This window comes from Dendropsophus ebraccatus, chromosome 2, assembly GCF_027789765.1.
Source record: "Dendropsophus ebraccatus isolate aDenEbr1 chromosome 2, aDenEbr1.pat, whole genome shotgun sequence".
Classification (NCBI taxonomy): Eukaryota; Metazoa; Chordata; class Amphibia; order Anura; family Hylidae; genus Dendropsophus; species Dendropsophus ebraccatus.
The window spans coordinates 18432910-18458926 of record NC_091455.1 but is presented as its reverse complement, the minus strand read 5'-3'; the positions used below and the strand labels follow the sequence as shown (position 1 = coordinate 18458926).

The 26017-nt window shown below is 43.2% G+C and overlaps 1 long non-coding RNA gene across 1 annotated transcript in view; it reads right to left on the bottom strand.

Moving 5' to 3' along the window:
• Nucleotides 1-15266: 15266 nt before the first annotated feature.
• Nucleotides 15267-26017, bottom strand: part of LOC138784302 (uncharacterized) — a 46999-nt gene continuing 36248 nt past the window's right edge. The window contains exons 3-5 of the long non-coding RNA XR_011361809.1: nucleotides 24958-25052; nucleotides 17746-17837; nucleotides 15267-15354 (exon numbers count right to left, since the gene is read on the bottom strand). This is a non-coding gene — a long non-coding RNA (uncharacterized lncRNA). The remainder of the gene's footprint in view (nucleotides 15355-17745; nucleotides 17838-24957; nucleotides 25053-26017) is intronic.

Below are 26017 nucleotides of genomic sequence, written 5' to 3'. Positions count from 1 at the left end.
TTCCATAGCTTATAATGGACTCAGCAAACCTGTCTTCACTTTGCTTCTCTGTTATAAAGACAGCTTTGCCTGATAATGCACAAACCCTGAACAAAGTGGTGCTTTTCTTATTAAACGTCATTTTGCCGTTCCCGAGATATTCCTTAAAAAGTGGATATGCAAATAATTTGGTGCACTGGTGCTGATCCAAAACCCCCAGTGTACCACTTCTGTTGCCCATTGAATACAATGACGTAGGTGCCAGACTTACTACCACACCAACGTCATTTGCAGAGCGATTCATGCACATTTTTGAGTAAAGGGGCACAGTGGGGGCAATAGTGGTGCATTGGCGGTTTTGAATCACCCCCAGTGCACCAAACAAATTTGCTTATCCACTTTTTAAAGAATATTTGGGGAACGGCACAATAGATTTAAATAAGAAAAGTACCACTGTGTTCAGGGTCACCCACCTATGACCATACACCAAAAGATCTGCATGAGGTCTGGTGGTAATCCATTGCCTTTAATACCATATTTATTGCATTTTCTGCCATACAGGCTCGGTGCATGAGATTTCGGACTAGCCTTACCATCAGCCATTGTTAAGTGCTAACAACAAGGATGTTACCATGGCCAACTGCAACCATGTAGAAGAATATGGATGTGCTTTATGATGCCAAGTCTTCTTATCCACAAGGCGCTCACCATTGGAGTGGTCTTCTATGGAACAAGAGGAATGTGACTGGGGACAAGAGGTAGGAGGAATCCAAGACTTACCTCGAGCAATTCCCATTTATTATCTAGACATTACAGCCCATTTTGTGAGGTCTTATCACCCATATATTGGCTTATGAAGAATTTCCCAGATCAGGTTGACCACTTCTATCCACCCACATGATACTGAAAAGGACTTCTCATATCTTCAGACCACCACAAGTAAATAGGACGTGCCTGGGCATCAAACCACCATTGTCTGTGACAAGAGATGGAAAATGGGGAACAAAAACTAAGCCCTGGAGTCCACTTTCTTTAATGTTCAACTAACTATGCACCATTATTGTTAGGATAGGGACATGAAGACACAAGGACAGGTAAGCCCTGACACTGGCACCCACCCATCTGTCCCTACCTACTTGCACCAGTTCCCCTAAACGGCAGCGGACAACTGGATGGAAGTCCCTGATCTTACCAAAGGGCAACACAGAACAAAACAAGACAGACACAACACAATAGGAGCAAAGTCCGAGTCAATAACAGCCAAGCGGTGCAAAACAAAAATGTGTCCAAGGGGGTAGTCAAAAAGTGAGAAGCCAGAAATCAAGAAAACCAGAAATGAAATGCAGGGTAAACACTAGGTCAAGATACTCTAGTAAACTAGGCACTATCGCAGGCAGGGAACTAAAGGCAGGGGAGGTTTTATATGGAGCCCAGAGTCCCAGCCCCAGAACTCATTGGAGCCGTGGCAATATCTAGGGACGCCGTTGGCTCCCTAACAACCAGCTGGGCCAGTCGATAGCGACGCCGTCGGTGCGCTCCTGACAACCAACGGCACCCTTAAATGATTAAATCTCAATGACCCAAATCAGAAACAATATTGAATAGGCACCCAATATTTAACCTATATGTAACTGAGAAAGCGCTGGTGAGGCATGTAAACCATTTATTGGGGGTTGGGCACCAACAACTAGAGATGAGTGAATCGGGAAGAAGGAGTATACAGCCAGAGGATCCCCTTGAAAACATGGATACAGCCATATGCTATAGGCTGGATGCATGTTTTTCAGGTGGTCCTCAAGCTGTATCCACCTTCTCCACAGACCGGGCAGACAGTGGGTTTCAAAAGATGATTGGCTTTATATAAACCCTACAAAGCCTGCTCTACCAACAACCCACCATGCCTTGGTCGGGGTATATAGACACTGGTATAGGTTGGTAAACTACATTTTTGCAGTGTGGAGGAAAAATCTTGATCCTTTGATTCACAATGGAGAGATCATTTATCTACACGATAGTTAAGGTTTTGGTTCGGGATAGACAATCGTAGTTGACTCTAGTGTACCCAACATGTCCAAGAAACAACTAAAGCAGGTCCACCAAAGACCACAACAAACAGCTCCTTGATTGTCAGCTTACTCGAGGTTTATGAGTGTAATAAGTAAAGTAGTCAGATAATGGGGTTACATATGGTCACCTCTGTATTTTCGAGCAGGTTAAGCCTTGGATTTGGCATTTGGATCTACAGAAGAGCCGCTCTCTTTACAGTTCTGTACAAATGGAAACAATGATTTTGGATTTACCGAAACAAACAAGATAACCGGAAAAAGGAAGGAAGGTCCTGAATGTATAGAGCGAGACAAGAAGCCAAATAACAGGCGTGTGTTGTTTCAGATGAATGAAGATGATGGAATTTTTGGCTACAGGAAAATTTGGGAACAGATTGAGGAAATGTAACACCACAGTATTGTATTGTCCAATCCACACGGGTCATGGTAAGATGGATGTGGTGTTAATGGATGTCAGAGAAGAACAGACACAACATGGTAGATGAATGTCCTTATATCACCACATCTAAGAATAACATGTCTCCAGAGCTGACCTTCACTTCTGCCTTTTGTTTTTATTTTTGTATGTGTTTGGTTTACTTTTTTTTTTCTTTTTCAAAAGGATTATATATACTGTATTTTTCGCTTTATAAGGGACACTTTTAAGCAAGAAAATATGTTGCTAAAAAGTAAGACCCTATTACCATGTTTCATGCACGGTCGATAAGTTCGGAGCTCCCGGCATCATCATTTATAGACTGTGCATGGAACTTGGGAACTGCTACTTATATTCCACAGACAGGGCATCCAGACGCTGTCAGACCGCTCTGACTTCTTCCCTAATGTTCAGGCAAAGCGCTGATTCAGCACTGTGCCCGACTGCCGAGTGAATTGTTCAGCTCCAGATGCACATCACTTCCAGATTCCAGAGTTGTTTGTGTATTGTGATGTAGCAGGTGTGTATGTCTGTGGGTATGTTTTTGTAGCAAAGCTGTTTGTGTGTCTCTATGTAGCAGAGCTGTTTGTGTATGGTGATGTAGGAGAGGTCTGTGTGTCTGTTGCTATGTTTATGTAGCAGAGCTGTGTGTCTGTATTTATGCAGCAGAGTTGTTTGTGTATGGGTATGTGGCAGAGGTTTGTGTCTATATATTGATGTAGTAGCACAGTGTGTATCTGTGGGTATCCTAATGTAGCAGAGCTGTGTGCAGGCCAGGTACTGTCATGGTGGACCTGTCATTCAAAAAACTTTGACCCGTTCACTGCATTGACCCCTCCTAAGGTGTGTTTAGGGCGAGCTAAAGACCAAAAAGTGCTTGAATTTTCACCAAACACACATTAAAGGCTTATTCAGATGGGTCAGTAAAGTGGATTTCCCATTAAAGAAAGCCACAGCAAATCACTGGGATATGCCACCAATTTATCATCATTGGTGGTCAGACTGCCAGGATCCATTATCCCGCCATGAATGACTATGTACTGGATAGTTCAGCTTCTAGGCGAATGATGTACAGGGAACTACAACGCATTTTAATTCAATTGACCCTCCTCAAATTACTATCCACATCAATGTCTACACATATACCTACATTAGTGTTATATAAGCTGTAGATATTGATGCATATATGGTGATGGTTAATTTTTTATACACTCAGAAAAACAAATCTATAGTAAGTTGTCAGTGTGGGATGATGGAACGACATCATATTGACGACATTTTTTCTCTATATCTGAAAGAAAACGTCGCCTGATGTCAGCATTACATTTTCCTGTTCCTGTTTAGTGGACAGCGGTAACACTTAAATAATATGTCTTGTTTTCGACAACTCATGTCTGACCACTGTCTCCAAGCGTTATCTTGTCTACAGGAAATGTACATACAGAAAAATAACTACTTACTTATCCTCATGCAAGACATAGGAGCAGATTCATTTCAAGGTATAGCCACGATGATTGATCACCTTACATTGGGGATAATCTATGGCGGAATTTCACATTGGTTCCTGTTCACACTTTATTTCATTTGTAATGGAGCCCTGACTACTGTGAATAATGCATTTTGGACTTTTTTTTCTGCTTACCACACATTACCCCCCCCCCTCCCCCAGAAGTTGAATAAAGTATACATATCAAATCACTGTCGACCCCGTCCTCTTTTCCCGGGCGCCATCTTAGGTCGATGTTGTCACAGCGGAGGGCGGTCCTGGTCTCCTTCCTCTTCGCTGTCTTCCACAGCAGTGAATAGAAGAAAAGGCTGCAGTTGCACATGCGCACCAGCAGCCTTTTCATTGGCTGGAGCGCATCACATGGCTTCCAGCTTGCTCAGCCCTGACTGTGTACCTGCAGCCTTTTCCTCTCCCATTCATGGCACCCGGGGCCCGGAAGTCAGGACGCCGACCCAAGATGGCAGGGATGCAGTCGTCGGGAAATTCAAACAGTGATCGTCACCGGAGGGATGGTAAGCCGGAGTGGATTTTGCATTTGTGTGCATTCGTTTTGATCCGTTTTTTTTCATTGACTATTGACTTCTATTTTAAAAAAACAAAAAAAAAAAACGAATCAAAACGCATCCTTTTTTTTAAACGTACACAAAAATGTGGTCAACCACGTTTCATGTAAATCGATGGAATAGTGGATGCATGCATTTTTTTTATCCTTTTTTTTTTTTTTTTTTTTTTGCATAAAACGAAAAAAAAAATGGATTGCAAAAATGCTGTGTGAACCCAGCCTTAAAGGGAAACTGTGCCCTGTTTCACGCTGCCTTCACGAAGAGATGTCCAGAACACCATAAGACACTTTGAAACATTTGGGCGCTTCAAAGAAATGAAAGTTTTGAAAACCCACCGGTGCCCTGGTAAGATATTGCAGGAATATTCAGTAACCCGGACTATTCCCTGTATTTTTCAGCACCGGTACAACAACATGCAGGGGGGGTTCCAGCCAGGGCCGCTTTAACCAGAGGGCACATGGTGCACGTGCACCGGGCCCACTGGTTAAAGGGGCCCACCCTGCGCAGGGCCGACTTTTGCTCTGTGCGACCAGTGGGGTCGCACAGGGCTCCGGCCACCAGCCTGCCAAGCGGGCGCCATCGGGATGGGTAAGTTACCCATCCATGGCGCCCCCTGCAGGGCCCCCCCCCCCCCCCCCCCGCCTGCTGCTGCGCTCTGTACTGTAGCTCGTAACGAGCGCTCATAGGTACAGGCAGCAGCAGCGGCACTGACAGGTCGGGAGCCAATGGCTCCGTCCCTGTCAGTCATCCTTGTGACCGCAGGCAGTGCTTTGCCTGCGGTCACAAGAGGCCACTCTTCCGTAGTGGTATCGGCGCTGAGTGGCGCCACTCAGTGCCGACACCGCGAGAGGGGAGAGCGGCCTCTATATAACTTGGGGAGTGCACAGGGGGCTATATACTACTGGGGGGTGCACAGTGGGGTATATATAACTGGGGGGAGTGCACATTGAGATATATATAACTGGGGGAGCGCACAGGGGATATATATAACTGGAGGAGTGCACAGGGGGGTATATATAACAGGGAGCACAGAGGGGGGCTATATACTACTGGGGGTGCACAGGGGGGTATATATAACTGGGGGGGCCGCACAGGGGGTATATATATAACTGGGGGAGCGCACGGGGGGTATATATAACAGGGAGCATAGAGGGGGGCTATATACTACTGGGGGGTGCACAGGGGGTATATATAACTGGGGGGCGCACAGGGAGGTATATATAACTGGGGGAGTGCAGAGGGGGGCTATACACTACTGGGGCGCACATGGGATATATATACAACTGGGAGGTACACGGGGGTATATGTAACTGGGGGGCGCATAGGGGGTATATATAACTGGTATATATAACAGGGAGCGCACATGGGGGCTTTATACTACTTGGGGGCGCACAGGGGATATATATATATATATAACAGGGGGATGCACAGGGTATATATATATATATATATATATATAAATGGGGGGTGCACAGGGTTATATATAACTGGGAAAGCGTACTGGGGGGAGCACAGGGGATATATATATTACAGGGGGTGCACAGGGGGACTATATACTACTGGGGGGAGCACAGGGGATATATATACTACTGGAGGGTGCACAGGGGGGTATATATACTACTGGGGAATGCACAGGGGGACTATATACTACTGGGGGAGCACAGGGGATATATATACTACTGGGGATGCACGGGGGTATATATAACTGGGGGAGCACAGATGGGGCTATATACTACTGGGGGCAGCACACAAGGGGTCTATATACTACTGGGGGCAGCACAATGGGGTCTATATTCTACTGGGGGATGCACAGGGGGTATTTATACTACTGGGAGCAGCACCTATTGGTCTATAGTACTGGGGGCAGCACACAGGTGTCTATATACTACTGGGGGCAGCACACAGCTGTGGGGGAGCACAGAGGGGTGTAACTACTATATAGGGGGAAATAGGTGGGTAACTACTATATAGGGGTACATAGGGGGGTAACTACTGTATAGGGGTACAGGGGACCTTACTACTGTATGTGTTGGAGCCTAAAATGTTTCTCTGGCAGATTCTGGAGAGAAGATTCACAGCCGGGGAAAGACTTCAAGGTGGCCTACGCTGGATGGAGTGAAAGAAAAGGTGAAAGACTCTGATGAGAGAAGACGCCCCCTGTGAGTAAATGGATGTAACTGTTATAGGGCTGTAGTGATAGTGGTCATGGTGTGGCGGTATTATATAATGGTATCATTGGTGATATCGTTGTGAGGTAACTACCATATGTATTGGGGCTCTTAATACAGTGTGGGGACATTTTCAGGGGATTATCCTGTGTGTGGAGCTCCGATTCTGATAACGCTGGGTTGGGGGGGGCCCACTCTTGAGGCCTGTGCACTGGGCCCACCAATGTATTAAAACGGCCCTGGTTCCAGCTAGCATGAAAGATGGGATAAACCTTGAAGAGTAATGCCTGAGATATTCTAGATAAGTGATTGATCAGGTGATCAGTGATTGATAATACACATTGTTACCGTGTAGGAAGCAGATTGGAATTGCAGAGCGTGGGAGGCATATCTCGGAGAACATCTGGGTAGTTTGCATACCTGACAACACCTTCCTTTCACATTATTTGACGGTTACATGTTTGAGAGTTAAGCGGCACCTGACAAGTGCGGTTTATGAATGAATTTCTTATGAAGTTCCGCCTTGGGAGTCACAGGAATTTATCCCCCCCCCCCCCCCCCCCCCCCCTCCATGCCATTTTATGTAAACAGGCGTTAGAACAACTATTTTGCAATCTATAAAACAGACCAGTTCTTCCTAGGTAGTTAGGACTGTAAAACCATTGCAGATAAAGGTGCACTGACACCATGGATCGGCCCACACTGTGCCGGTCGGTGCTAGAGAGTTAATCATATACGGTTATAAGTAGGTCCTAAATCCTGCCATGTTGAATCTCTGAATATATTAGGGGTAGTCTGGCGGAAAAAAAAACATAACCTGTTGGCTGCCATTACGATAGGGTTAAGGTTTTGCAGCCTTTTTTTTTTTTTTTTACAATTTTTTTGCAATTTCCCATTGACGTACATGGGTGCAGGAAACGGAGCTATTTTGGTGCTTCTTTTGTGCTGTATTTTTCAGTGGATAGCACGGCTGCAATGCTCTCTCTTCTTAGCTATATCTCCTGATCACAGCGGGTCTCAACAGTGAGAACCACTGTGATCAATAACTTTTGACACGCCTGATGATATGTCAAAAGTTATTTTTAATGTCAGTGACTCTCTAATGGTGGTTATACACGGAACGATGTATCGTTCGAATTTGCCCGATAACGGTCGAATTGGAACGATAATCGTACATGTAAACGCAGCGAACGATCAAGCAACGAGCGGAAAATCGTTCATTTTGATCTTTCAACAAGTTCTCAAATCGTCGTTGATCGTTTGCAAAAAATTTGCAGATTGTTTAGTGTAAACATTCTTTCAACGATTTCCCCTATGTGTGAGATAGGCTTAAGCGATCGCAAAACGAATATTCCGTGCGATGTATCGTTCCGTGTAAACGCCGATTGTTATAAAAAAAAAATCATTCATTCAAAATCGTTAATCGTGCGATTGGGCGAATTATCGCTTCGTGTAAAACCACCATAAGTCAAGAATGACCAGAAAGTTATTGGACTTAGGGCCCTATTCCACCGCACGATTATCGTTTGTATAATCGTTAACGATTAACGATCTCAAACGACTGCTATTGCGAAAGACCTGAAAACGTTCACTCATTTCCATAGAACGATAATCGTTACTTATGATCGTAATTGCGATCGTTTTTTCTTCGCTATTTATTCGCTATTGCGTTCATATCTATTGCGAACGACTGAACGATGTCTTATTCAATGCGAACAATTTGCGAACGTTTTGCGAATGAGCAACGATAAATATAGGTCCAGGTCTTATAAAGCGATCAACGATTTCTCGTTCGGTCGTTAATCGCTAACTGCATTTCAACCGAACGATTATCATTTAGATTCGAACGATTTAACGATAATCTGAACGATAATCGTCTGGTGGAATAGGGCCCTTAGTATTGGAGTAATTTCTTCTAACTTGGAAACATGTTGAACCTGGGAGCACACTTCATATGAAAGACCCCTGGGGGAAGGTCATGTGACCAAACTTCTTACATAGTAGACAATTGACCACTGGGTGTATTAAATACAAAACAGTTTTAACCCTTGCACTTCAGTGTATAGAGTTTTTGCAGTGTTTAGTACTGTGACAAGCAAGATATCCCTCACGACGCCACACGGCGCTAGACATAGCTCGGATGCGGGTACCAGGACACTGCAGAATGATTACAAGTAGCCTATTATTAATGGTCTGTCTTGTGTGTACAATGAAGACAACAAGGATTGCAGTGCAATTTAAGGGGACACTATATAAATAAAGAGTGGCCCTCAGAACCTTCACCCTTGATGGGCCACAGGACCTTGTCATTGCTGCCTTCACTTTAGCTAATAGAGACAGGTCACCTATGAAGTTATACTGCCCTGATGGTCTATATAGGGACATAACATCCTGCTTTATATATAAATATTTTATAAGGAAGTTAGAAACCCAAAACCTGGTTATTCCAGTTCCTAATCGTATTCACTATTATATGTTTTATGAAAAGAAGTCAACAATCATCCTCTTAAGAATTTCCATCAGAAGCAACTGACTGTGTCAGGCCGGTCACGACAAATATTCCCTGATTAAAATCCACATAAACATGCAAAGTAGTGTGAGATCTGAATTATTCTCCCCGAGGCGTAACAGCCTGACATTAAACATGTAATAGATGATCAAGGAAACGCTCAGAACATCAGCACGAATGCTGCAAGGATTTACAATGAGATGGAGCAGACTCTCGGAGCAGACTTACCGCATATGGTTATAGCATCTCACAGGTCCAGTTTAAGCCCTGTTTGCCATCAGTAGCTTCAGCTTGTTTTATTTTCTTCTTTAAGTGTCACTGTCATTTAAATTTTTTTTTGCAGAAATCAGTAGTACAGGCGATTTTAAGAAACTTTGTAATTGGGTTTATTAGCAGAAAAAGGCCTTTTTATTATGAAAAAGCAGTTTGAAGCTCTCCTCCCTGTCTTCATTGTTTTCTATGGAGAGGGGAGGGGTGGAGGGAGATGAGGCACCAAAACAGGACAACAAAGAGTTAATTTACAGCTGTTGAAATCTGTTGAAAATGATTAGTTGCTGTTTATTGAAACGGTCACTATCCTTCGATACATCATGCGGGAGGATGCATAGGTTTTGGTGATTTTGGTGAAGTTTATGATGTTTCACATCCTCTTACAATACTAAATGTTCTCGATTAGAGATGAGCAACCCTCCCAAAAATTGTCAGCCATTTAGTTTGATAGAGAGTCAATGAGCTATTCGGATTTGTAAAGAAGCAGGAACTCCTCTCGAAAGATAGGAGTCCCTGCTCCTGTGCGCTGAATGGTAAGGCAAACACTTTATGCCTCACCACTAGCTAGTACAGTACAGGTTGCCCAGGTTGAGGAGAGTAACGAGCATAGCAAAATGACAGGAGTCCATGCTCTTCCAGGTTCTTGTAGTGTCCTATGTTAGGGCACTATAGACACAAGTAGTGGTCATGCTCTGTGTGAGCAGCGGGGCTGCCGGAGTGGGCATCTACATAGTAATTTATTGCAGCCATTATAAGTTTATTAACTTATTTACTCCTAGCATAGAGCATGCTCACTACTCAGTGTAAGGGTGCAGGACTCCTGTCTTTGAAGTGTAAGGGTGCAGGGACTCCTATCTTTAAAAGGTGTCCCTGCTCCTGTACATTGCAACTTGCCCAAAACAATTTCTGTAATTCAGATTTGGACAGATATTGTTTTTAGGAGGGAAATTTGGAGCCAAATTAGTTTGGAACAAACCATCTATTTTTTTCCAGACAGTAATAATTTTAATAAATTGCATTGTCTAATCCTGTTCTAAAATCCAGATGGATAAAATATTATACTTTGCAAGTTAAAAATTAATACTAGCAAAGACCAAGTAAAATTCACTATTCACGGTGGAAGTATCTGGCCCAATCCCACCTATCTTAGTCAGATGGGCCGAATAGATAATGTAAATGGCTCAAGAAAGTACTAAGTTGTTAAAGAAAGACCTGACTCTTATAATAGCCAATTTTGAAATGATTTCCCATTGGGCTGTAGACCCAAATTTTCCACCGGTCCAGTGAAGAACAATATGCAACAGCACAAAAAAAGAAAGAAAGAACGAAAGTACGTACAGCACTGAAGTAGTTAAACTCTTCACAGTTAAAAGAAAAAAAAAGCACCCGTCAGGGCTGAAATAAAAATCTGAATGTCTTGCATATATTTGCCTAAATTTCCATGTTATTACTTTAAATATGTAACCAATTGTAAAAGCAATAGAAAACTCCCAAACAAATCTATGTAGTGAGCAGAAGTGGGGGAGACCCCCCCCCCCCTCTAATTCTCCGGGTGCGTTCTGTGGAGTATAACGTTACGGTGTAATCTGGGCCGTAATCTGCAGAGCTGCCGCCACAATCTTTGGTTCCAGGGGCTGATTCCGAGATACGGAAACCTGATAATACCAGGAGCTTTATCTGAAGTATTCTCCCGCAGAATCTGAGATAACTCGGTACAGATGCCCAGAAGAATGGAGGTGAATTGTGTTACCCCCGAGCGTGGCGGGAGAGGGAAAGCCTGTTCTACTGATCTACACTCTAATCTGTATATACAATGGAAAATAGATAGCTACATGAATAGAAGAGGATGATGGGCATGATGGATAGATGATAGGAGATAGATAGATAGATAGATAGATAGATAGATAGATAGATAGATAGATAGATAGATAGATAGGAGATAGATAGATAGATAGATAGATAGATAGATAGATAGATAGGAGATAGATAGATAGATAGATAGATAGATAGATAGATAGATAGGAGATAGATAGATAGATAGATAGATAGATAGATAGGAGATAGATAGATAGGAGATAGATGGATAGATAGGAGATAGTAGATAGATAGATAGATAGATAGATAATAGATAGATAATAGATAGATAGGAGATAGATAGATAGATAGATAGATAGATAGATAGATAGGAGATAGATAGATGGATAGGAGATAGATAGATAGGAGATAGATAGATAGATAGGAGATTGATTGATTGATTGATAGATAGGAGATAGATTGATTGATTGATTGATAGATAGATAGATAGATAGATAGATAGATTGATAGATAGAAGATAGATAGATAGATAGATAGATAGATAGATAGATAGGAGATAGATAGATAGATGGATAGATAGGAGATAGTAGATAGATAGATAGATAGATAGATAGATATATAGATAATAGATAGATAATAGATAGATAGGAGATAGATAGATAGATAGATAGATAGATAGATAGATAGATAGATAGATAGATAATAGATAGATAATAGATAGATAGGAGATAGATAGATAGATAGATAGATAGATAGATAGATAGATAATAGATAGATAATAGATAGATAGGAGATAGATAGATAGATAGATAGATAGATAGATAGATAGATAGATAGATAGGAGATAGATAGATGGATAGGAGATAGATAGATAGGAGATAGATAGATAGATAGATAGGAGATTGATTGATTGATTGATTGATAGATAGGAGATAGATTGATTGATTGATTGATTGATAGATAGATAGATAGATAGATAGATAGATAGATTGATAGATAGAAGATAGATAGATTGATAGATAGATAGATAGGAGATAGATAGGAGATAGATAGATAGATAGATAGATAGATAGATAGATAGATAGATAGGAGATAGATAGATAGATAGATAGATAGATAGATAGATAGATAGATAGGAGATAGATAGATAGATAGATAGAGATAGATAGATAGATAGATAGATAGATAGATAGATAGATAGATAGATAGATAGATAGATAGATAGATAGATAGATAGGAGATAGATAGATATTATTCACACTGGAGTGCACTCTCAGACCATGTGAAGGAGTGCCAGCAATGAAGATTGAATCCACGTCTTCTCAATAGATATCCCAAGAAGTCGCAGCACATCCGAATAGTGGAAAAAAAAATAGATAGATAGATAGATAGTTTATGGTGGTTTTAATGCTGTTTCCTCTAAGTTTTTTTTTTTTTCTAAATTCTAAATAAACCCATTCTTAGCTCCCTGCAGCACACCCACATATCTACATACATCATTTTACATTTTTTGCTTCCAAAGCATTTTGAGTTATTCCCATGTATACCAGTATGCAGTAAGCTCCTCGCCTCCCTCTAGTGGTGGATCCAGGAACTCAGAAGGTAATAACTCTCTCTCTCTCTCTCTCTATGCAGGACATTGGGAACTCTTTATCAGAAACATTCTATATAATTTATATAACCTAGAAAGACAGGAAATCATTCCAAGCCCCCCCACAATCCCTTCCGGGTCTACCCCATGTTACTGTGTTGTTTTCTCCCCATCACACTGCAGATTATAACACATTATATTTTTTATATGACACGTTATATTTTTTATATGACACGTTATATTTTTTATATGACACGTTATATTTTTGTCCCTTCTTGTAAAAGTAAATTAAGTTCTATGGCTACAAAAATAAGGTAACCATGACGATCCTATTGACTGAGCAGCGTTGCATCGCAGCCATGTTTCCACCCTGAACCTCATTGAGGATGCAGCCGGTGAGCGCAGACTGACATTGTCTGGATTCCTGAGCTGCTTAATGTGAATAAAAACATAAAAAGATACAATCAGGAACCTTTCTGCTTTATATATTGGAGGCTGAAGGTCACTAAGATGCTGTTACAAAGATTTATATGGAAAGTTGATACGTTTTAAGTGCACTACTACATTGTAACAAACTCTCATAACAGGACAGTGATTTAGGTAAGGGGTGCATGAGAATCCCTGGTCAGCGGACTCCATCCAAGGGTCTATTGGGGGAAGTCTATTAGTTACTGAGTAGTTAGTTGCTGCACAACAGAGAGAGTTCCCCTCAGGGCCTGGTCCTTGTAGCCAGGTCTTTGCTACTGCAAGAGACTGAGGAGGAACTGCCACCCAAAGGACCTAACCTGTATACATCTGGGGTGATTACGTTCTACCAAGTATTCTTCAGAAAGCCTTTCAGTTATCCCCAGTGGTTGGCAAAGAGCAGTTAAAGCCGAAGTACCCCACTGAACCTTCAGTCGATCTCCTCAAGTAATCTTGAGAGATTAGCTACGCCCACTTGTTCAATCCCAGGGCCTGTGTTCCTGGATCCTGGATCGGCATGAGGCAGTATTTTCTAAACTGTTAGTATGAGCTTCTTCTATCACATCTTAAGTATTGAGGTCATCCTGAAGGAGTTAAAACCTACCTAAGAGATTCAAGTCTTATGTGAAACAATCACCCAAGTCTTTCAAATGAACTGGCCATCACACTCAAGTGCAAAAAAAAACTGAACAAAAAACTATAAAGAACTATAAACTTGTGCAAAGCATTAAGCTGTACTGTCACTTTAAGAAACGTTTTCCAGTAAAGCATTCAAGCTATTAAGTTTATGCTGGATTCTGTGGTTCCTCTGCATTGCATCACACACTACAGGGACTACACCTACTACCTTATAACGGGCATGTGTTTGGGATCCAGGAAGGGCGTACACCACTCAGGCCCCGTGACAAGTGCCACAGTGGTACCGCAACACTTGCCCTTACAAGATTCATCTAACCACCCCCATTCACCACACGACAATCACGGAGTACTTCACACCTCTGTAGGATTATTAATGGGGTAATCCAGCTCTACAAAAAAACATGGCCACTATCTTCCAGAGACAGCATCGCTCTTGTCTGCACTTTGGATCTACTGTAGGTTTTGCAAATCAGTTCGATTGAAGTGAATGGAGCTCAATTGCAAACCACACCTGAGCTGGAGACAAGAGCGGTGCTGTCTCTGAAAGAAAGCGGCCATGTTTTTGTAGGGCTGGATAACCCCTTTAAGCTGCTAAATCTGCAGCAGTATCCATTATAAATCAGGACACCGGCAGCGGTCTAATCTATGCTTCCTTGGCATCCAGGCAAGGATGTGTTGTAATCGCACTGTATCCCATTCTAATGGCTTGATGGGAAGACCGGTGCATTACTGGGCCATTCATGTGGGATACAAGGATATGGTTGTACACAACCTACTAGTGCTGCGCTTAATGACAAAGTTAAACGAGTTAAAGGAGAAGTCCGACGCAGGGGAAACAATCATTTCGAGCAGGGGGGTGGGGAAAACATGATAAAGAAAGTATACTTACCCCTCCCGGTACCAACGTTGTGTTCCGCTCCTGGACCCCGCTGACAGTCTGCACATCCCCTGCAGCCATCACTCCATGTATTCTGAGCGCTGAACAACTTTAGACAATGAATGGAGCAGTGGTGGGGTACTCCCTTCCTTCCATTCATTCTTGTGATCGGTGGGGTCCCAGTGGTTGGACCCCCACCAATCAACCTGTTATCTCCTATGCTATACATAGGGGATGGCTAGCCGAGATTGGAAAACCCTTTTAGGTACTGAAGCGGTCTGTGGACAGATCCCTGGTGGTCTAGGGTAATGAAAGAGTTAATGGTAACATGTCAGTGGGATTGGGTAATAAAAGAATAAACACTAACATCCCAAGTGGTCTAAGATAGTAACAAGGTTTATTCTCACTTTCAAGTGGTTTTAAGTACTGAAGGGGTCAATGCCAACATCCCTGGTGGTCTGGGGTAGAGATGAAGTGTAGGGTTAGGTTCCTGAGGAAGAAAGGGGTTCACTGTTATAATATGTCCCTAAGATAGATGACAAACCCCCATATATAGTGCAGGACCACCTCCGCCATTTGTAGTGCAGGACCCCTACCCCATATGTAGTGCAGGAACCCCACCCCATATGCAGTGCAGGACCCCTACTCATATGTAGTGCAGGACCCCCCATATGTAGTGCAGGACCTCCACCCCATATGTAGTGCAGGACCCCCACCCCATATGTAGTGCAGAAGCCCCATATATAGTGCAGGACCCCCATCCCATATGTAGTACAGAACCCCCCATATATAGTGCAGGACCCCCATCCCATATGTAGTGCAGGAATCCCACCCCATATGTAGTGCGGGACCCCCCCCCCCCCCATATATAGTGCAGGACCCCCACCCCATATGTAGTGCAGGAATCCCACCCCATATGTAGTGCAGGAATCCCACCCCATATGTAGTGCAGGACTCCCACCCCATATGTAGTGCAGAACCCCCATATATAGTGCAGGACCCCCACCCCATATGTAGTGAAGGACCCCCATCCCATATGTAGTACAGAACCCCCATATATAGTGCAGGACCCCCACCCCATATGTAGTGCAGGACCCTCACCCCATATGTAGTGCAGAACCCCCATATATAGTGCAGGACCACCTCCCCTATATGTAGTGCAGAATCCCCCATATATAGTGCAGGACCCCCACCCCATATGAAGTGCAGGAATCCCACCCCATATGTAGTGCAGGACCCCCACCCCATATGTAGTGCAGGAATCCCACCCCATATGTAGTACAGAACCCCCCATATATAGTGCAGGACCCCCATCCCATATGTAGTGCAGGAATCCCACCCCATATGTAGTGAAGGACCCCCCCCCCCCCATATATAGTGCAGGACCCCCACCCCATATGTAGTGCAGGAATCCCACCCCATATGTAGTGCAGGAATCCCACCCCATATGTAGTGCAGGACCCCCACCCCATATGTAGTGCAGAACCCCCATATATAGTGAAGGACCCCCATCCCATATGTAGTGCAGAACCCCCATATATAGTGCAGGACCCCCACCCCATATGTAGTGCAGGACCCTCACCCCATATGTAGTGCAGAACCCCCATATATAGTGCAGGACCACCTCCCCTATATGTAGTGCAGAATCCCCCATATATAGTGCAGGACCCCCACCCCATATGTAGTGCAGGACCCCCATCTCATATGTAGTGCAGAACCCCCATATATAGTGCAGGACCCCCACCCCATATGTAGTGCAGGACCCCCACCCCATATGTAGTGTAGGACCCCCATCCCATATGTAGTGCAGGTCCCCCACCCCATATATAGTGTAGGACTCCCACCCCATATGTAGTGCAGAATCCCCCATATATAGTGCAGGACCCCCACCCCATATGTAGTGCAGGACCCCCATCTCATATGTAGTGCAGAACCCCCATATATAGTGCAGGACCCCCACCCCATATGTAGTGCAGGACCCCCACCCCATATGTAGTGTAGGACCCCCATCCCATATGTAGTGCAGGTCCCCCACCCCATATATAGTGTAGGACTCCCTACCCATATGTAGTGCAGAACCCCCATATATAGTGCAGGACCACCTCCCCTATATGTAGTGCAGAATCCCCCATATATAGTGCAGGACCCCCACCCCATATGTAGTGCAGGAATCCCACCCCATATGTAGTGCAGGACCCCCACCCTATATGTAGTGCAGGACCCCCACCCCATATGTAGTGCAGGACCCCCATCCCATATGTAGTGCAGGACCCCCATCCCATATGTAATGCAGGTTGCGGACCACCCCATATATATTGAAGGACTCCCTATATGTAATGCAGGACCATATGATATATAGTGCAAGACTCCCCATATATAGTACAGGACCCGCATATGTAGTGCAGCCCCCCTCATATATAATGCAGAACCCACCACCACCATATGTAGTGGAGCAGGACCCCCCATAAGTAATACAGGACCACCCCATATATAGTGCAGCGGCCTCTTATGCACTGCAGGACCCCATTATATGTAGAGCAGGACCCCCCATATGTAATGCAGGACCCCCCCCCCCTTTGCTCTCATCCTTATGGCCCTCCACCACATCAGAGATCAGTATCTGAGGATCAGAGTGATCAGTCGTTCTGCTCGGGGTGGGGGAATAGTTGTATACCACCAGTCGGTTTGGAAGATAAATATCTTGCACTTTTCTTGTACAAACATTCCACAGTGCATGACCCAACTCATGTGCGGACGGGAAATCTTGTGTAATTCTGCTCACCCAATGAGAACGGATACTGATGTGACATAATGGCTGATTCACTAAGATAAAGTTGGTGCCAACTATTGTACCTGGTGCCAACCTGTGGGTAGAACATACCTCAGCATTGTCCTAGGACAGAGAACCCGGGCACTCTCTCCTTGGTACACGACTTAGATCATCTTCCCTGGTGGATATCCTGGATCAGTAATCTGTAAAATGTGGAGCGTGATACATGAGTCAGGTCACTATCATCAAACACAGAGCCAAACCTCAATGAGATTTCACTATTATCTAAACTATGCGCCTCGCCATCTCTTGGGAATTTACAACTCCCCGCATGTTTTGACATCCATTTAAAGGGGTACTCCAGAGGGAATATACAGTGGTACCTTGGTTTAAGAGCATTGCTTTGGTGTAAGAGCTCCCTGTACTGGGTGGGAGGAGGAGTGGGGGAGGGGCATGGTCTGCATAGCGGGGTCTACAGCTCTTTACTCTGACCTTTGAAGTCTCTCGTTCTTCCAAATCATAGCAGATCATCTTCCTTCCTACTTCATGCCCCTTGCAGTCTCTGTCAGCCCTTGTGTCTCCCATCCTTTCCATTCCTACTATAATGTGCCTGTACTTACACTCAGCTATACACACTGGTGATATAATGTGCCTGCACTTACACTAAGCTATACACACTGCTGCTATAATGTGCCTGCACTCACACTCAGCTATACACACTGCTGCTATAATGTGCCTGCACTCACACTCAGCTATACACACTGCTGCTATAATGTGCCTGCACTCACACTCAGCTATACACACTGCTGCTATAATGTGCCTGCACTCACACTCAGCTATACACACTGCTGCTATAATGTGCCTGCACTCACACTCAGCTATACACACTGCTGCTATAATGTGCCTGCACTCACACTTAGCTATACACACTGCTGCTATACTGTACAGTAACTTATAATATCACATATTCAGCTGTTTCTAATTGTTTGTTTTATCTGTTTTACATGTTATTCAGAATTTTTTAAAAAATCATTATTTTTGAGGTGTGGAACAAATTGTCTGCATATCAGTAATTTCTTATGGGAAAATTTGCTTTGGTTTAAGAGTGGATTTTTTCTTAATTATCATTATTTTTTTAAATCAGCAGGTGTCAGAAAGTTATACAGGTTTGTAAATTACTTCCGGTCTTCCAGTACTTATCAGCTGATGTATGTCCTGCAGAAAGTGGTGTATTCTCTCCAGTCTGACACAGTGCTCTCTGATGCCACCTCTGTCCATGTCAGGAACTGTCCAGTGCAGGAGAGGTTTTCTATGAAAATTTGCTACTGCTCTGGACAGCAGCTGATAAGTACTGGAAGACTGGAAATTTTACAATTTACAAATCTATATAACTTTCTATATCTATATCAATTCTATATAACTTTAAATCAACTGTCACCAGTTGATCTAAAAAAACAACAACTTTTCTGTTGCTGGAGTACCCCTCCCTTGTGGGAACACAATGAAATGATAAAGTACTGCAAATTATTCAGTAACACAATAAAACTGCAATGTGTGAACACAGCCTAGATGTTCTGCAAAAGATTTGGGCGGGGAATGGGCAGGGTGGAGGACTGTGATGGAACAGCTGAGGGAAAGCATTGTATTCTGGAACCTGTAGTACTGTGTACTAAAGATGAGCAAATACGATTCGATTGAGATAATATTCAATCGAATATTGCGGTATTCAAAAGATTCGAATTCAATCGAGTAGTGTGACGAATATGCGGGAAACATTTGAAAGCCCTCCCATCGCAGTTGGCGCTTTTTTTAATCCAATCATCATGCAGGGAGGCCATGAGGGACCCTGGGAGTACGCACGCAGCACAAAAATGGCGTGTACCCTCATTGGATGGCTGAACCACATGACCTCGAATATTTAATAATTGACTTCCGCCTCTTGACCGCAGATGAGCTTTCAACCTAGTCAGGGAAAGATCTTGGAGCAGGGAGAGATAGGTTTTAGTAGCGGTTTAGTTAGGCAGGCTTACTACAGAACCCAAAAGTCCTTTTTAGTGCTAAGACATAGATGATATAACAGCAGCAGGTGTATTCATTCCAGTACCCTGTGTGTACAAGTGACTTATAGTGTCCCTGGTTTAGCCCACTGAGGGCACGTAAACCTTATACCTTTGTGCCAGTTGCCCAGTAAAAGGCACGTGATACCTATTGTGCCAGTTGCCCAGTAAAATGCACGTGATACCTATTGTGCCAGTTGCCCAGTAAAAGGCACGTGATACCTATTGTGCCAGTTGCCTAATCTCCGCTCTGCTGCGGCCTAGCATTCGTACAGCGTAATGCGTGATACGCGTGAATTACGTGACGCTCTACGGACGCACATTAGAATCATGTATGTAACGCTGCGCACGAAATACGAAGGAAATGTGTGAACATTGCCGTAAACATTCGTAAAGCGTTCTCAAATATTTTTCCTTCGCAACTGCGGAGAGTGCATTATACTGCGATTTTGGGGTGTTGGGTGCACCCAGGCATGCTCCCCCTAATGTTCCAGTGTTATTTCGGAGGTATTGGCATCGTTTAGGGAGGTTTCATGGGGACTTGGTGACCTCCAAGTGGTCGAATTTGGATTTCCAAGTGCCAAGAATTTTTTTCCCATAGACTATAATGGGATCGAATATTCGTTCGAATAGTCGAATATCGATACTTATTCGATTCGAATTCTCGAAAGTCGAATATTTCACTACTCGCTCATCTCTACTGTGTACAACTGCTCAACCAGGAAGTGCAGAAACACAAAACAAAACAAAACCTACCAAAACTAATGGATTTTTGGTAGTTTCAAAACTGGGATAGATAGGTAAGTAATGTGATTTGCTTCTGCAGAAGGTTCATTTTTTACCTCTACCTGGAGTTCCCCTTTAACATCAAGACTATCTGGTCCCACAATTTGGCCTCCATCACCATTATAGATGCCTCTGCAGGTTCCGCCTTCTCCCATTGCTGTTCCCTGACCTCTTTGTTGGTATTGCAATCCCTGCAGGTGTATAACCTCTGCCGGTCCTATACATTGGGAGACACATCAAGCTGTTTTGAAATCTGAAACGTGCGTCAGCGGGTACACCCCTGGATTGGAAGCACAAACGCCCTGTGCTACCGGCACCTTCCATAGTGACAACTCCTGGGCACGAACCTTTGCCAACTAAGCAGATTATTACAGGTTGAAGTAAAATAAGGTTGATTTCTTGCAGAATGTCAAAAGTTTGGATTCGTCCGGGGTTTGGATTTGGACATGGGGGGAGAAGCGCATGGCTCAGCACTTCACTCTCTGATTTGCTGCAGTGAGATAGAAAAGGCAGAGCACACTATGACATGTCAGACATTTGTTTTCAGAGACTCTGTCAGCAGGTTTATGTTGTCCTATATAAAGGTAGTATAAACTAGTGACAGAGAAGCTAAAGAGAATGATGTGTCACTCACCCTGGTCTGTGCAGCTGATCCAGAGATATCCTGCTGAATAACATGGACAACAAGTAGTCCTCTCCATTATGTGCATGAGCCCAGTAGTCCTGGATATTCATGAGATGCAGAAAACTCCGCCCACCAGCTGCTGATTGGCAGTTATCTATCTATGCTGTGTATAGGCAGTTAACTGTCAATCAGCAGCTGGAGGGCGGGTGTGTGTGTGTGTGTGTGTGTATATGGCAAAAATCCTATTCTCCTGCATATTAGGAGAACGGCTGAACAGAATGATGTAAGTAATACAACGATCTGTTCAGCATTTCTGTCACTAGTTTATGATGCCCTCATTTACGGCATTCATTGACAGATTCCCTTTAAATGATAGTTACACTTTAAAGTATACTAGGTGTATTCATAGAATACTGCATACAACCCGCATCATCATCCCCACAAAACTAATAACACAGCAAAAATTTTAGAATGGTCCTAAAATTAAAAAAAAAAAAGTAGTAAAAACTTAAAAACTTTAAAAGTAAGCTGATTTTATGGGGCACCGTGATCTTATAGAGTGATGGCATTGGCTAATAATGCGCTATCCCTCTTTATGGTGAGAATACAGACACATAATCTGGGAGAATATAGGACACAGTGTGGGTGTAATATGATACTGATCCTCATGCCCTCAGTATGTTACTGTAATACGGCTGCCCTCGGGATCCTGGCACCATGGCAGAACAGCTGCAGTAAACCCTGTAAAGCACGGGTAGATGATTCATGGCCATGAAATGCATTGCATCCGATGACTGGGGGTGAGCTCCCATCTCACACTATTGTATCCTAACAAAGCGTATCAATCACTGAGAACGAATGTTTGCTTCTAAAGTCCGACTTTCATCTTCAGTCTTCTGATTTCTACACGGCGCATCATCACGATGACAAGCAACTCTACGATTATCCATCACTAATGTGCAAAGCTTCACCTTGTCCCCAACTCACCCCTTACCAAGTACAATTTCCCAGCTTTTATATTCTATCCCATATATATAGGATGACAATAAAAATGACAGGAGTCCCTGCTCTACATGGGGTTTCTCACACATGAGCAAGGAGTTAAGTGCATTTTCTATATAGTAGATTGGGTCCTCTTTGCAACCCCCTATAAAAGATGGCCCCCTGTGTAGGTCCTCCTATAGTAGACGGTAGAGAAGCAAAATGTTGACATCCCACCCCTCATCCCTAGTCCTGGCTGTGTGCTGGATGGAATCTTCAGCTGCACTGCAGCCTTAACTAGTCACCTGATGGACACTAGAAGCTGCAGTGCAGGGGAAGATACTAGCCAGGGCTCAGACAGAAGTGGGGAGAGAGAGGCGTTAGGCTGTGTTCCCACAAATGCTTTTAAAATAAGAATTCAGGAGAAGGCTGTGTGGTCCCACAATGTGTTTATGGATAGACGACATCCATTACTAAGCTAAGGCTTAGGGCCCTATTTCACCGGACAATTATCGTTTGCAGAATCGTTAACGATTAACGATCTCAAATGACCGCTATTGCGAAAGACCTGAAAACATTCACTCATTTCCATGGAACGATAATCGTTACTTTTGATCTTAATTGCGATTGTTTCTTCTTCGCTATTTATTCGCTATTGCGTTCGTATCTATTGCGAACGACCGAACAATGTCTAATGGTACTTTTACACGGGACGATTGATCGTTCGTTTTTGCACGATAACGGTCAAATTCGAACGATAATCGTACGTGTAAACGCAGCGAACGATCAAACGACAAGCAAAAAATCGTTCATTTTGATCTTTCAACATGTTCTCAAATCATCGTTGATCGTTCACAAAAAATTCGCAGATCGTTCCGTGTAAACAGTCTTTCAGCGATTTCACCTATGTGTGAGATAGGCTTAAGCGATCGCATAGCGAATTTTCCGTCCTGAGTGCCGGCCGCCCTCTGCCGCGTCATCGGCTGCTCAGCCGCGATTGGCTGAGCATAACTGTGCTCAGCCAATCGCGGCTGAGCATCTGATGACGCTGAAGAGGGCGGCCGGCACTCAGGACGGACGGAGGGATTCGGCCCGGCTGTCCGACGATGACATTGCTGACTGAAGATCGGAGACGAGTCGGCATGTGACAGATATGTATAGAGCACCACACTTCCGGGTACACGGGTGGGGGTGGTGGGACACGGGGAAGGGGGTCATTCACAGACATAACATACATTACAAAGTTGTATAACTTTGTAATGTGTGTTATTCTGTGAATAATTCTTTACCACCGCACTACCCCTTTAAGAGGGAACACAGTACCGATCCTGTAAGAGTGAATCTAGTATGGGCCCTTTAAGAATGGACATGATACCAGCCCTTTAAGAGCTAATTCAGTACTGACCTTTTAAGAACTAATTCGGTACCGGCCCTTTAAGATTGACTTTGGCCCCAGATTTGCCATGCCTGCAGTGGATGTAGCACATGCTAATTATTAGTGCCCATGTGCAGAAGGTTACATTTCTCTCTGTAGAGTCCCACTTGCCCAGTACTCACACACTCTCTTAGTTGTAGTTTATAATTCTTTTCGATAGACTTTATTACAGTCTCTTCTTTGTCGGTGATAATCTGAATTATAGCGTCTCCGGCCCCTTGGGATAAACCACCACTTGAGCAGGAACATGTTATATCCATCATCTGATATTACAAGGTCTCCTATTTCACCCGTTCTCTGCGCTTTGCTCTGCCCTGTGATTCATCCCGAATCTATCTATGACCTCCAGTCACTGGCAGCAGCTGGGAGACCACAATGTCCTATAACAGGCTCCATTCAATTACCAGCAATGCAGACTCATAAAATGACTGGACAAAGACCCAAAATGACAACAAATTTACTGTAACAATGAAAACTCCAAATTATCCAAAAATCTTCAGACTTTTTATTTTAGCGGAATAACCTTACTCTTTGTTTTGTTACTATTCTTTTTTTTTTTTACTGTCTATTATATTCATCCACTTCTGAATTATTTTTCTATTCTGCCTTCGTCATACAGTAGATGAAGAAAATGTAATGTTTGACTCACCATTTGTATAGACTAAAAATAATAATAATAATAATAATAATTATTATTATTATTATTATTATTATTATTAATAATAATAATAATAATAATAATAATAATAATAATAATTTTGTATTATTATTATTAAAGGGATAAAATATTTTTCTTTCAAATTAACTAGTGTCAGAAAGTTATATAGATTTGTAATTTACTTCTATTTATAAGTTTCCAATCTTCCAGTACTTATCAGCTGCTGTATGTCCTGCAGGAAGTGGTGTATTCTCTCTAGTCTGACACAGTGCTCTCTGCCGCCACCTCTGTCCATGTCAGGAACTGTCCGGAGCAGGAGAGGTTTTTAATGGGGATTTACTCCTGCTCTGGACAGTTCCTGACATGGACAGAGGTGGCGGCAGAGAGCACTGTAACAGACTGGAAAGAATACACCACTTCCTGCGGGACATACAGCAGCTGATAAGCACTGGAAGACGAGATTTTTTAATAGACTTAAATTATAAATCTTTGGCACTTTCTGGTTCCAGGTTATTTATTTTTTTATTTTTTATTATTTTTTTATTTTTTTTTGCTAGAGTATTCCTGGAAAGAGTCCACCACTTCCTGCAGGACATACAGCAGCTGATAACTACTGGAAGACTGGAGATTTTTAAATAGAAGTAAAATACAATTCTGTATAACCTTCTGAAACCAATTGAATTGAAAGGAAAAAAAATAGATGGAGTACCCAATAATAATAATAATAATAATAATAATAATAATAATAATCTTTTTAAAATTCCTTCTCTTTTTTTTTTACCTTTATATCGTTCCCGGCAGCAGTGTTGCTATTATACGCATGTTACAGGAATCTTCGTGTGAGAGTGCTGCAGGTTCTATCTAGGTAGGAGAGCGCTACAGGGCAAAGAAACAAGACAGATCAAAGTCATGACAGAATCCCTCTATCCTCAGATGTCTGTACAGATCAGGCTTCATGGTTTCCATTCAGAATTCCCGTAGATTTGTGCCACAATAGACATTGGCCCCCATGTAGTTGTGTGTGGTTTTGAGCCGCCTGCAGGATTCCTCCTTAGGCTATTGAGTTACTGTATTTTAGAGGTTACTGATTGGGGTGATCCTGCGGTGTAGGGAGAATCACAGGCAATGCTTCCTGGGGAAAAAAGTATGTAAATTAGCTCTCCTCCAGAGGGAAGAGAACTGTAACTCTAGTGTACATTACTGTAGTGTCACGTACTGATAAAATCTACGTCTATATCTGTCATGTCTGGGAAGATCACATGATATTGGCTCATATAACTGAAGTTACTAGTGACTGAAAGTTATATAGATTTGTACATGACTTTTATTCAAAAATCTCAAGTCTTCCAGTACTTATCAGCTGCTGTGTGTCCTGCAGAAAGTGGTGTATTCTTTCCAATCTGACACAGTGCTCTCTGCTGCCACCTCTGTCCATGTCAGGAACTGTCCAGAGCAGCAGCAAATCCCCAAAACCTCTCCTGCTCTGGACAGTTCCTGAGATAGACAGAGGTAGCAGCAGAGAGCACTGTGTCAAGCTATTAAGAATACACCACTTCCTGCAGGATATACAGCAGCTGATAAGTACTGTAGTTTTTTTTTTATAGAAATAAATTACAAATCTATATAACTTTCTGACACCAGTTAGGAACAATTTTTATTCATCAGAGTACCCCTTTAAGTGGCTTTTCTGTGCAATGAATGGTTTGCACTCTGCACCTGCATGACCATTAGGCCCGCCCTCAACTATTTTTTTATGGGGCTGTCGCTTACTTATGAGTTCTGTTTGGCCCCATGGAGAATGATTGGAGCCCAGGGCATGATGGCCATGCAGGGACAGTAAG